Source organism: Manis javanica, chromosome X, assembly GCF_040802235.1.
Source record: "Manis javanica isolate MJ-LG chromosome X, MJ_LKY, whole genome shotgun sequence".
Taxonomy (NCBI): domain Eukaryota; kingdom Metazoa; phylum Chordata; class Mammalia; order Pholidota; family Manidae; genus Manis; species Manis javanica.
The window spans coordinates 60,045,963-60,058,129 of record NC_133174.1 but is presented as its reverse complement, the minus strand read 5'-3'; the positions used below and the strand labels follow the sequence as shown (position 1 = coordinate 60,058,129).

Genomic DNA, 12,167 nt, shown 5'->3' with positions numbered 1-12,167 from the left:
TTGCACTAATTAATTTTAATCCCACAAAGAAAACCCCAGGCCCAGCTGGTTTCACTGGTTAAGTCTACCAAACATGTAAAGACTTAACACCAACCCTTCATTTTAAAAAGATATAAGAGGAGGTGACAGTTTTCAATGCATAGTATGAAGCCAGTATTTCCCTGATACCAAAGCTAGACAAAAACAACACAAGAAAACTACAAACCAATATCTCTTATGAATATGGACACAAAAATCTTCAACAAAGTATTAGCAAACCAAATCCAGCAACATATAAAAAGGGTCATGCACCATGACCAAGTAGGATTTATCTGAGGAATGCAGTTGTTGTCACATCTGTAAATCAATTAATGAAATATACCATATCAATAGAATAAAAAGCAAAAAAAATATGATCATCTCAATAGACATTAAAAAACCATTTGACAAAATCCTATACTCTTTCATCATAAAAATACTCAATAAAAAGGAATAGAAGGGAACTTCTTTAACCTGATAAAGGACATCTATGAAAAGTCTATCTAATATCATACTTAATAGCAAAAGACTGAAAGCTTCTCTCCCACAATCAGAAACCAGACAAGGATGTCCACTCTTGCCACTTATTCAGCACTAGGTTGGAGGTTCTGTCTGGGGCAATTGGAGAAAAAGAAATAAAAGCATCCAGATGAGAATGGAAAAAGTAAAGCTGCGACAATTTCAGATGACATGATTTTGTATATAGAAGATCCTAAAGTATCACAAAAAATTATTAGAGCTAAAAAAATGAGTTCATATAGCCAAAATCCAGAACACTGGCAAACACCAAATGATGATAAGGATGTGGGACAACAGGAACTCTCATTCACTGCTGATGGGAATGTAAAATGGTACAGAGACTTTGGAAGACAGCTTACCAGTTTCTCACAAAATTAAGCATACTCTTACCAAAAGATCCAGCAACTGTGCTCCTTGGTATACATCCATAGTAGTTGAAAACTTCCGTCCACATAAAAAGCAACACATGGGTGTGTAGAACAAGCAGTCTTATTCATAATTGCCAAATCTTGAAAGCAGCCAAGATGTCTTCTAGTAGGTGAATGGATACACAAACTAATACTTCCAGATAATATAATATCATTCTGCACTAAAAAGAAATGAGCTTTCAAACCATGGAAAGACTTGGAGGAACGTTAACTGTATATCACTAAGTGAAATAAGCACTCTGAAAAGATTACATGCTGTATGGCTCCAGATATATGATGTTCTGGAAAAGGAAACACTCTGGAGACAAGCAAAAATATCAGAGGTTGAGGATGGGGGGAGAGAAGAATAGATAGAACAGAGAGGATTTTTAGGGCAGTGAAAATACTCTATACAATATTATAATGATGAATATATGTATCATGATACATTTGTCCAAATCTGTGGAACCAAAACAAGAGTGAACCGTAGGGTAAACTATGGACATTGGGTGATAATGATACATCAGTGTATGTTCATCAATTATAACAAATGTAGCAGTCTGGTGGGGGATGAAGATAATGAAGGAATGTATGCACATGTGGAGGCAGGGTGTATATGGCAAATCTCTGTACCTTCCTCTCAATGTTACTATGAACATAAAATTGCTCTAAAAATTAAATTTTTTAAAATGAGTTCAAGTTTGCTGGATACAAGATCAATATACAAAAATGAAATGTATCTTCATACATAGAAATGAACAATCCAAAAATGTAATTAAGAAAACAATTCCTATTAAAGTACATCAAAAAAACGAAATGCTTATAAGTAAATTTAAGAGGAGTGTAAGACTTGTATGCCCAAAACCACACGACACTGTTGAAAGAAATTAAAGAAGACCTATATGTATGCAAATACATCTTGTGTTCATGGATTGGGAGGCTTAACATTCTTAAGATGGCAATACTTCCAAAACTGATCTGCCAGTTCAACATAATCCCTATCAAAATCTCAACTATTCTTTTAAGGAATTGATAAACTGACCTGAAAATTCATACTGAAATGCAGGGCACCCAGAATATTCAAAATAATACAGAAAAAGAACAAAGTTGGAGGACCCACATTTCCTGATTTCAAAGCTTAGTTGTAGAGCTACAATGATCAAGACAGTGGTAGTGGCACACAGATAGACATGTAGATCAATGTAGTGGAAATGAGAGTCCAGAAATAAAACCATATACATCTATGGCCAAATGACAAGAGTGCCAAGACCCTTCTATGGGGAAAGAATAGTCTTTTCAACAAATGCTGTTAGGAAAAATGGATATCCACATGCAAAAGAAAGAAGTTGTGAGGAGAGGAGCCAAGATGGTGGCATGAGTAGTTCTGCAGAAAACTCCTCCCAAAAACATATATATTTTTGAAAATAAAACAAATGCAAGTATTCCTAAAAGAGAGACCAGTGGATACAGTACAACAGCCAGGCTTCATCTACATCTTTGAGAACTCAGCAACACATGAAGGGGGTAAGATACAAGCTGTAGCCCGGCGGAACCCGAGCTCCCCTCCACCCCAGCTCCCCAGCAGGAAGAAAGGAGTCAGAGTGGAGAGGGATGGAAAGCCCAGGACTACTAAACAACCAGCTCTAGTAATCTGCACTGGGAGAGCAGACACACGGTGCATGGTGTGCCGGATATTAGAGAAACGGAAAAGCAAAACCTGTGAGCGGGTCCCTGCAACAGGCTCCCCTGGGACAAAAGAAAAGCGAGTGCTTTTTGAAAGTCTTAAAGGGACAGGGACCGCACAGCTGGACAAAATCATCCCGGCACACTCAGCCCAGAAGCTGAGAATCCTGGGGAACTCTAGGTGACCTAACCCCCTGGGCAGCAGCACAGCTCTGAACTCCCCACAGCAATAAACAGCCTGACAGTTGTTCCCCCACCTGGCGCAACTGCCAACACACCAGCCCAGTAGCGGGAGAGCAACCACACATGCCGGCAGCAGCAGCATCAGAGGGGCCCAGGAACGGCCCATGCACACTGGCGGCAGTGGCACCAGAGGGGTCCAGGAGCAGCATGCGCAATCCCATGTCAGCGGCAGCCGAGTGGCCTGGCAGCGGCCCGGGCAAGTAGGTGGCGGTGGCAACCGAGCTGTCCGGGAACAGCCTCATGCCCCACAGCTGTGCAGAGTCTCCTCCCAGTGCACAGCTGCATGGGCCAGACATAAAAGCTGCCGCCAGCATGCAGCTGGTGCACTGCCACTACCTGAAGGGTTCTGTGCCACCCTGATGGAGATTCTGCCCACAACAGCTTAGGGGATTAACACAGAGGCTGCTCCATGGGTGCAGGTATCCAACACACAGAGCGGAGAAGGGCAAGGTGACCAGCAAGCAGGAAAGGACTTTGTTCTCCCAGCTGACACATGCACTACCTGCCTACAGCTACCTCTATCACCATGAAAAGGCAGAAGAATTTGGTCCAGTCCAGAATTACCCCAACAACCCCTGAGAGAGGGCCTGGGGAGATAGACTTGATGAATCTCCCTGAAAAAGAATTCAAAATAAAGGTCATAACCATGCTGATGGATCTACAGAGAAATATGCAAGAGTTAAAGGAGAAACTTAGGAGGGAGAACACAGAAATAAAACAATCTCTGGAATGACTTAAGAGCAGACTGGATGAGGTCCAAGGGGCAGATAATGGAATAGAAATCAGACAACAGGAACACAGAGAAGCTGAGGCAGAGAGAGATAAAAGGATCTCAGGAAATGAAAGAATATTAAGAGAACTGTGTGACCAATCCAAATGGAACAATATTTGCATTATAGGGGTACCAGAAGAAGAAGAGAGAGAAAACGGGATAGAAAGTGTCTTTGAAGAAATAAATGCTGAACACTTCCCCAAACTGGGGGAGGAAATAGTCTCTCAGACCATGGAGGCCCACAGAACTCCAAACACAAGGGACCCAAGGATGACAACAGCAAGACATATAGTAACTAAAATGGAAAACACCAAAGACAAGGACAGAGTATTAAAGGCAGCCAGAGAGAAAAAAGGTCACCTACAAAGGAAAACCCATTAGGCTATCATCAGACTTCTCAACAGAAACTATAGAGGCCAGAAGAGAATGGCATGATATATTCAGTGCAATGAAACAGAAGGGCCTTGAATGAAGAATACAATATCCAGCATGATTATCATTTAAATATGAAGGAGGTATTAAACAATTCCCAGACAAGCAAAAGTTGAGGGAATTTACCTCCCACAAAACACCTCTACAGGGTATTTTAGAGGTACTTCTCTAGATGGAAGCAATCCTAAGGCTAAATAGATGTCACCAGAAAAAATAAAATCACAGCAAAGAAAGCAGACCTACCAAATACTAACTAAGGCAAAAAATAAAATCAACTACTCACAAAAGCAGTCAAAGGAAACACAAAAGAGCACAGAATAAAACGCCTAACATATAAAGAAAGGAGGAGGAGGAATAAGAAGGGAGAGAAATAAAGAATCATCAGACTCTGTTTATAATAGTTTAATAAGCAAGTTAAGTTAGACAGTAAGATAGTAAAGAAGCTAACCTTGAACCTTTGATAACCACAAATCTAAAGCCTTCAATGGCAATAAGTACATATCTTTCCATAATAACCCTAAATGTAAATGGACTGAATGCACCAATCAAAAGACACGGAGTAATAGAATGGATAAAAAAGCAAGACCATCTATATGCTGCTTACAAGAGACTCACCTCAAACCCAAAGACATGCACAGACTAAAAGTGAAGGAATGGAAAAAGATATTTCATGCAAACAACAAGGAGAAAAAAGCAGGTGTTGCAGTACAAGTATCAGACAAAATAGACTTCAAAACAAAGAAAGTAACAAGAGATAAAGAAGGACATTACATAATGATAAAGGGCTCAGTCCAACAAGAGGATATAACCATTACAAATATATATGCACCCAACACAGGTACACCAACATATGTGAAACAAATACTAACATAATTACAGGAGGAAATAGAATGCAATGCACTCATTTTAGAACACTTCAACACACCACTCACTCCAAAGGATAGATCCACCAGGCAGAAAATAAGTAAGGACACAGAGGCAATGAACAACACACTAGAACAGATGGACCTAATAGACATCTACAGAACTCTACATCCAAAAGCAGCAGGATACACGTTCTTCTCAAGTGCACATGGAACATTCTCCAGAATAGACCACATACTAGGCCACAAGAAGAGCCTCAGTAAATTCAAAAAGATTGAAATTCTACCAACCAATTTCTCAGACCACAAAGGTATAAAACTATAAATATATTGTACAAAGAAAACAAAAAGGCTCACAAATATATGGAGGCTTAAAAACATGTTTCTAAATAATCAATGGATCAATGACCAAATTCAAACAGAGATCAAGCAATATATGGAGACAAATGACACTGACAGCTTAAAGCCCCAACTTCTGTAGGATGCAGTGAAGGCATTTCTAAGAAGAAATGATACAGCAATCCAGGCCTATCTAAAGAAGGAAGAACAATCCCAAATGAATACTCTAAAGTCACAATTATTGAAACTGGAAAAAGAAGAACAAATGAGGCCCAAAGTCAGCAGAAGGAGAGACATAATAAAGATCAGAGAAGTAATAAATAAAATTGAGAACAATAAAACACTAGAAAAAAATCACTGAAACCAAGAGCTGGTTCTTTGTGAAAATACACAAAATAGATAAGCCCCTAGTCAGACTTATTAAGAGAGAAAGAGAATCGACACACATCAACAGAATCAGAAATGAGAAAGGAAAAATCACAACACACCCCACAGAAATACAAAAAACTTATTATAGAATACTATGAAAATCTATATGCTAACAAGCTGCAAAATGTAGAAGAAATGGACAACTTGCTAGAAAACTACAACATTCCAAGACTGACCCAGAAAGAAACAGAAAATCTAAGCAAATCAATTACCAGCAACAAAATTGAATTGGTAATCAAAATCAAGAAATGGACAACTTACTAGAAAACTACAACATTCCAAGACTGACCCAGAAAGAAACAGAAATCTAAGCAAACCAATTACCAGCAACAAAATTGAATTGGTAATCAAAATTGATAACAAAAGCCCTGGTCCAGATGGCTTCATTGCTGAATTTTATCAGACATTTAGGGAAGACAGAATACCCTTTCTCCTTAAAGTTTTCCAAAAAATAGAAGGGGAAAGAATACTTCCACTCATTCTATGAAGGCAACATCACCCTAATACCAAAACCAGGCAAAGACCCCACCAAAAAAGAAAATTACAGACCAATGTCCCTGATGAACACAGATGCAAACATACTCAACAAAATATTAGCAAACCGAATTCAAAAATACATCAAGAGGATCATACACCATGATCAAGGGGGATTTATCTCAGGGATGCAAGGATGGTACAACATTCGAAAATCCATCAACAACTACCACATGAACAAAAAAAGGACAGAAACCACATTATCATTTCCATAGATGTTGAAAAAGCCTTAGACAAAATTCAACATGCATTCATGATAAAAACTCTCAACAAAATGGGTATACAAGACAAGTACCTCAACATAATAAAGGCCATATACAACAAACCCACAGCCAACATCATACTTAACAGCCAGAAGCTGAAAGATTTTCCTCTAAAATCAGGAACAACACAGGGATGCCCACTCTCCCCACTGTTATTCAATATAGTACTGGAGGTCCTAGCCACGGAAATCAGACAAAACAAAGAAAAAAAAGGAATCCATATTGGTAAAGAGGAAGTCAAACTGCCACTGTTTGCAGGTGACATGATATTGTACATAAAAAAACCCTAAAGACTCCATTCCAAAACTACTAGAACTAATATCTGAATTCAGCAAAGTTGCAGGATACAAAATTAATACACAGAAATTTGTTGCTTTCCTATACACTCCCAATGAACTGGCAGAAAGAGAAATCAGGAAAACAATTCCATTCACAATTGCATCAAAAAGAATAAAATACCTAGGAATAAACCTAACCAAGGAAGTGAAAGACCTATACCCTGAAAACTACAAGAAACTCTTAAGACAAATTAAATAGGACCCTAACAAATGGAAACTCATCCAATGCTCTTGGCTAGGAAGAATTAATATTGTCAAAATGGGCATCCTGCCTAAAGCAATCTATAGACTCAATGCAATCCCTATCAAAATACTAACAGCACTGCAACAAACAGGAACAAATAGTTCTAAAATTCATATGGAACCACAAAACACCCCGAATAGCTAAAGCAAACTTGAGAAGGAAGAATAAAGCAGAGGGGATCTCACTTCCCAACTTCAAGCTCTACTACAAAGCCACAGTAATAAAAACAATTTGGTACTGGCACCAGAACAGATCCACAGACCAGTGGTACAGAACAGAGAGTCCAGATATTAACCCAAATATATACAGTCAATTAATATATGATAAAGGAGCCATGGACATACAATGGGGAAATGACAGCCTCTTCAACAGCTGGTGTTGGAAAAACTGGGCAGCTTCATGTAAGAGAATAAAACTGAAACATTCTCTAACCCCATACACAAAAGTAAATTCAAAATTGATCAAAGAACTGAATGTAACTTATGAAACCATAAAACTCTTGGAAAAAAACATTGGCAAAAATCTCTTGGACATAAACATAAGCAACTTCTTCATGAACATATCTCCCTGAGTAAGAGAAACAAAATCAAAAATGAAAAAGTGGGACTATATCAAGCTGAAAAGCTTCTGTACAGCAAAGGATACCACCAAGAGAACAAAAAGGCATCCTACAGTAATGGAGAGTATATTCATAAATGACAGATCCGATAAAGGGTTGACATCCTAAATATATAAAGAGCTCATGCACCTCAACAAACTAAAAGCAAATAATCCAATTAAAAAATGAGCAGAGGAGCTGAACAGACAGTTCTCCAAAGAAGAAATTCAGATGGCCAACAGACACATGAAAAGATGCTCCACATTGCTAATCATCAGAGAAATGGAAATTAAAACCACAATGAGATAGCACCTCACACCAGTAAGGATCACCACCTTCCAAAAGACAAACAACAACAAATGTTGGCGAGGTTGTGAAGAAACAGGAACCCTCCTACACTGCTGGTGGGAATGTAAATTAGTTCAACCATTCTGGAAAGCAGTATGGAGGTTCCTCAAAAAACTCAAAACAGAAATACCATTTGACCCAGGAATTCCACTTCTAAGAATTTACCCTAAGAATGCAGCAGCCCAGTTTGAAAAAGACATATGCACCCCTATGTTTATTGCAGCACAATTTACAGTAGCCAAGAAATGGAAGCAACCTAAGTGTCCATCAGTAGATGAATGGATAAAGAAGATGCAGTACATATACACAATGGAATATTATTCAGCCATAAGGAGAAAACAGATCCTACCATTCGCAACAACATGGATGGAGCTAGAGGGTATTATGCTCAGTGAAATAAGCCAGGCAGAGAAAGACAAATACCAAATGATTTCAGTCACATGTAGAGTATAAGAACAAAGAAAAAACTGAAGGAACAAAACAACAGCAGAAACACAGAACCCAAGAATGGACTAACAGTTACCAATGGGAAAGGGACTGGGGAGGATGGCTGGGAAGGGAGGGATAAGGGGGGACAAAAAGAAAGGGGGCATTACAAATAGCATGTATAATGTCGGGGGGCCACGGGAGAACTGCAACACAGAGAAGACAAGTAGTGATTCTACAGCATCTTACTGCACTGCTGGGCAGTAACTGTAATGGGGTTTGTGTGGGGAACTTGGTGATGGGGGGAGTCTAGTAAACATAATGTTCCTCATGTAACTGTAGATTAATTATACCAAAATAAAAAAATAGAAAAAATGAAGTTGCACCCTTGCCTCACACCATATACAAAAGTTAACTCAAAATGGATTAAAGACCTAAATGTGAGAGGTAAAACTATAATACACCTAGAAGAAATGTAAGGGTAATTTTTATAACCTTGGATTTGTTGCTTTGATATGATGCCAAATAGCCAGGCTACTGAAATAAAACTTAAATTTGCTCTTACCGCAATAAAAAAATAAAATGGATACATTGGGCTTCATCAAAATTGAATACCTTTGTGCTTCAGAGAACACTATCAAGAAAGTGAAAAGACAACCCACAAAATGGAAGAAAATTTTTGCAAATCATATATCTGTTAAGGGACTTGTATTCACAGTTCATTTTAAAAACTCCTCAACTCAATAACAAAGAGCAAAATAACCCAATTTAAAAATGAGCAAAAGAATGTGAATCCAAGAAGATATATAAATGGCCAATAAACAAATGGGGAAATATTCACCATCACTAGTCATTAGAGAGATGCAAATGAGGACCACCATGAAATGCCACTTCACTCTTACTAGAATAACTATAATCAAAATGATAGACAATAACAAGTGTTCAAAGGTGTGGAGAAACTGAAATCCTCATACATTGCTGATAGGAATATAAAATGGTGCTGCCACTTTGGAAAAGTCTGGCAGTTCTTCAAAAAGTTAAACATTTACCAAGTGACCCAGAAATTCCACTCCTAGGTATATAACCACATATGTTCACACAAAAACTTGTACACAAAATTTCATAGCATTATTCATAATATCCAAAAAGAAATCCAAATGTTCATCAGCTGGTGAATGCATAAATGAAATGTGGTATAATCTATACAATGGAATATTATTCAACCATATAAAGGAATAAAATTCTGATACATGCTACAGCATCAATGAACCAGTGTTCTTCTGGGGAGCATATTTATTCTTTCATCCAGCCATTCATTCGTGTGTTCATTAAACATGTACAAGATCCCAACTATGTTCTAGGCCCTGTACTGTATAGATATAAGAAGGCATATTCTCAAAAAACGAAGGCATACTCTCTACTCTCAAAGAATCAAAGTCTAGTGGGGAAGATAATTATAATCCAGATGGTTAGTGCTATATGAGAGATTCACACAAGGATAGTGTGGAAGCAGGGAAGACCCAGAGGATATTGTGGAGATGAGAAGAAGGAAGGACCTGTGAAAGCTTCCTGGAGAAAGTGGTAGCTAGAGAGGAATGTGGATTAATCAGGTAAAGGAAGGGACAATTAAATCTGAAATGAGGTTAAAGTATATATACAGGTCAAGAGGCCCAGGAGCCCCTGGTGAAACCCAGGCACGGCATCCAACATGACTGAAGGCCAGGCTGCAGGGGTTGGGGGGTGGTCCTGGAAAAGCCTCAGTGCCACGCAGGTTTGGTCCTGGCAACTACCCAGCATTCCCTAGCCTCCTTACCTTCCATTATTTTAACTTGCAGCACTTATCACCATCTGACATATATCCTTGCTGTTAACTTACTGTCTGTCTCCTCCCATGAGAATGTAAGCTCCCTGAGGGCAGGGACTTTATTTTGATCACTGCTCTGTCTCCTTTGTCTACCACATGCACATGTTTGTATTACCTGGCTATAGTAGGCACTCAACAAATACTCTTAAATATGTGAATGAGTGAAACATAATGAATAAACTAATGTCCTGGAAGCTCAAGGGAAGGCAGAGAGCATTAAGATACAGACCCAACCCCCAGGACGTTACAGGCTGGTGGGTTACCTAACATGTGGACATGAACACTTTTACACCCTGTCTCCTCCTTCACTTCCTGCCTCCTCTCCTAGAACTTTCAGACTGTCCTCTGGCCACTCAAATTTCCTATTCCCTCACATACATTTCTCTAACCCATGCAGAACTTTGCATTTCTCAACAGCAGTCCATGCTCCAACATATACTGGCCCACCCTCATGGCTCTGCCTATCCAAAATCCCATCCCTGATAGCTTTGTGCAGTCTGCTATGTGTTGTTAACATGATTCTCACTAATGTATGAATCACTAGCAGAGAAGCCTAGGGTGTATGATTTTTAAAAACTTCTTGTTATGGCAACTTTCAAACATACACAGCAAAGAAAATGAGAAGGAGAAAAGAACCCCCATATGCCCATCACCCAGACTTCAACAATTATCAATATTCTATCATTCTTATTTCTTCTATGCCCATGTTTTTTTGAAGTATTTTAAAGCAAATCCCAGGTACCGTACCATTCCACAATGACTGGCCTGCAAATATTTCAGTATGTTTCTCCAACAGATAAGAGCCTTCTCCTGACATAACCATAATACCATTATCAAGTTTTACCTATTTGTCTCAAAAGATCTTTCTGCACAGATTTGTTCAAAACAGGATCCAAACATGGGCCACACATTAAGCACCTACTTATTAGGTTTAAGGCCTATTGGTAGAATTTCAAGCTGCATGGAGAAGTGGGGACTAATCACCCAAAGCCTCTGTGAGCACCCCAGATTCCCTAGCCCTAGGGGCTTCAGGGTGGCCTCTCCCCAGCCAGAGAAAGGAGCAACCATCCAAGCCCCTATCAGACCTTTGTTCTGTTCTCCATTAAGAGGTAGAGGGATTGGCACCTCAGAGTGGGGTGAGGAGGGGAGAGGAAAGAAAACCAGAGAAATGCCTTGTAATTAGCTTTCTGCTCTGCCTCCTGCCCAGACACCCCCAGCCCCCAATTCCATCCTGACCTCAGAAGTGTTTGATTCAGCTGTGTAAAAGTAATCATAATTGCAGTCGTTTCTAGGAACTGCTTACCATTATGCCTAAATAGAGTACAGCATAATACTCATTATGTATATCATTAAAGATGTGTCAGATTGACTTTGTCACAAGTTTTATTTGATTGCAGTACAAAACCGCTCCAGCATACACAGGCTTCAGAGCTTTTGCTCCTGGTCCTGGAACCACACAGCAGGAGACCAGCTGTCAGCAAGCCAGCTGCTGAGCATCCAATCCTGTCCCATCCTGTCCTCTCCACATCCGTGTGTACTTGCTGTGCTACAGCCCAGGCCGGTGGTGCCTGCCTGCCTGCCCTTCCTTTCTTCCTTTCCTCGGGCTGCACATCTGGGCTTGAGGCAGAATGATTCACACTCACAAACAGAAACAATCAAAACAACAAAACCCTGCAGGCTCTGCCAGCATCAACTACTGCTTCCCCTGTCCACAGGGATCTTGGTCAAGCTTCTTATTGACTAAATTCTTGCAACATCTTTATTATTCCCCCCATTTGGGGGATGGGAAATGTGAGATGAGCTGATGTGTCCAAAGTCATCGAGTTCATCATTAGCAGAACCAGAAG

General features: G+C 39.5%; 1 protein-coding gene across 7 annotated transcripts in view; it reads left to right on the top strand.

Moving 5' to 3' along the window:
• The window catches only part of HDAC8 (histone deacetylase 8), a 298,463-nt gene that overhangs the window by 243,552 nt on the left and 42,744 nt on the right, over nt 1–12,167 (top strand). The gene's annotated exons all lie outside the window — the stretch shown is intronic.